Source organism: Carassius gibelio, chromosome A15, assembly GCF_023724105.1.
Source record: "Carassius gibelio isolate Cgi1373 ecotype wild population from Czech Republic chromosome A15, carGib1.2-hapl.c, whole genome shotgun sequence".
Classification (NCBI taxonomy): Eukaryota; Metazoa; Chordata; class Actinopteri; order Cypriniformes; family Cyprinidae; genus Carassius; species Carassius gibelio.
Window position 1 is genome coordinate 8,855,078 of NC_068385.1, and position 2,500 is coordinate 8,857,577.

The window sequence follows — 2,500 nt, forward strand, 5'->3', positions numbered from 1 at the left end:
TATTCTAGTTAAATTACATTCCTATTCATGCACACATAAATTATATATAAATGCTGTGAATGCAATGTTTTTTAATCACATGAAATTTCTATTAAATATACATTTTAATAATTTGTATTAAATCTAAATCTAATGTAAATAAAATATTACTTATACATTTTATTTATTTAAATTAAATAATGTTCTTTATTTTAAATTATAAGTGGTAAAAGTGGTAAAAAACTAAATAAAGATTTAAATAATAATATATAATATCATTAAAAGCGTGCATTAAAATGTGCATTTAATATTTACAGTATATATAAACAATAAGTATAATTTATAGAGTGATGAAAAAGCTGTTTGTACAGTTTGTTCTGCTGATTTAGTGTGTTTCGTGGAGGTTTTATTTAGATTACTGCACACACCCAAAAGGCCAAAGGTCACTTATTATATTAGTCTTATTCAGTTTCTTTGTCCCTTACACACACACACACACACACACCCCTCCAAAGAATTCAGCTCTTTGTTTTTTAGCACAGGTGCTTTGTGTGTGTGTGTGTGTGTGTGTGTGTGTGCGTGTGTGTGTGTGAGACTCAGTGTGTGTGTGTGTGTGTGTGTGTAAGCGCAAGTGTATCTGTGTGTGTTGCTCTGTCAGCATTCCATATGGGAGACAGGAAGTGTTTTCCCAGAATCCTCTCTGAAAAGTGCAGCTCAAATCAGCTTATGGTGAGGCTGGTGTTTTGAAGACTGTAGCTGGTTTCTAAAAGGTTGTGCTGATCATCCAGACAGACAGACAGACAGACAGACGGACAGAGAGACGGACAGAGAGACAACAGGTTTAAAGTCCTGCGGGTCATAATCACTAAAGCTGGAGAATATGTTATTGGAACACAGTCTGGAACAGGATTTAGGATCAGTAAAACTTCATGTTTTTGAAAGACGTCTCTTCTTCAGCTCACCAGAGCTGCATTTATTCGATCAAAAATACAGTAAAAAAAGTGAAATATTATTCTAAAGTAAACATCTGTTTTCTATGTGAATATCAGTTAAAGTGTAATTTATTTCTGTGATGCTCCGCTGTATTTTCAGCATCATTCCTCCAGTCTTCAGTGTCACATGATCTTCAGAAATCAGAATAATATGAAACATTTCTGATTATTATCAGTGTTGAACACAGTTGTGCTGAACAGGAAACTGTGATGAATTTTATTTTTCAGGATTCACAGATGAACAGAAAGTTCAGAAGAACAGCTTTTATTAGAAACTGTAACATTATCAGTGTCTCTACTGTCACTTCTGATCCATACGTGATCACTAATGAGAACACGCGCGTGTGTCCTTGACGTGTCACACAGCACTGATTCAGATCGGATACAAACACATAATTAGTTCATTAGCTGCTCAGAGGATCATGGGAAGGTTAAATCCACTGAAGAGAGAAACAAACACAGAAAGCTGATGGATCCGGGTTTGTGTTTCTGTTTATTCATAAAGCGTTCACAAGGTCACATGACCCACATCAAAACATGACTTGTGACAGCACAGACAGATATATATATATATATATATGTAATAGCAATATAATGTGTAATAATTACCAGAATAAGATAAACGTTTTTAATAATACGATTCTTAATGTCCATTTACTTTTTGGAATGTTTATTTATTTAAAGTATATTTTAAATAAGCATTAATAAATATACACAATGTTTATAAAATGATACAGATATTATGGGAAAATAAAAGAAAAATTGTAATAAATTATTTTAATAAAATTTACACTGTAAATTAAGAGAGAGTGTGCTTAATGTTTATTAATGTAATTTAATGTTTTGCTTATTTTTTTCTACTGAGCTGTTAAATGAGTATAAATAATAATAGTAATGATAATAAAAATAATTAAATTAATTTACACAACTGGTGGTACGTGCTAAAACAACAATATTCTTAACCTTCTTCTCACACGCACATGCACACACACACACACACACACACCAGATAAACACACACACACAAACACACACACACACACACACACACACACAAACACACACACACACTCAAGTGTTAGGGGAAGTTAGTTTTAAAAGTAATGCATTACAGTATTACTAATATATTATCTCTAAAAGTGTAACTGATAACATTACTTAGTAACTGATCATGGAAGGCAATGCCTTGTTACTTTTCATCATCTGCCCTGAGCTTGTTTGCTTGTTGTTAATGTTAAAAAGTTATATTTGTGACAAGTGTAAAGCAATTCAGCAATTAAAAAAACTAAAAACAAAACAAAAAACAGAATGTTATGTTTATTTAAATTGATATTCACTCACAAACTTACACTCACTCATTTAGTCACACACACTCACACTCTCAATCACACTCACACGCTCTCTCTCACACATACACACACACACTCTCTTACACACTTACACTCACTCTCACTCACACACTCTCTCTTACTCAGACACTCTCTCTCACTCTCTTACACTCAGACTCTCACTCTCTCACTCTCTCACTC

At 32.9% G+C, this 2,500-nt stretch overlaps 1 protein-coding gene across 1 annotated transcript in view; it reads right to left on the minus strand.

The window, feature by feature from the left end:
* The window catches only part of LOC128029407 (chloride channel protein 2-like), a 51,565-nt gene that overhangs the window by 29,457 nt on the left and 19,608 nt on the right, over positions 1–2,500 (minus strand). The window lies entirely within an intron of this gene.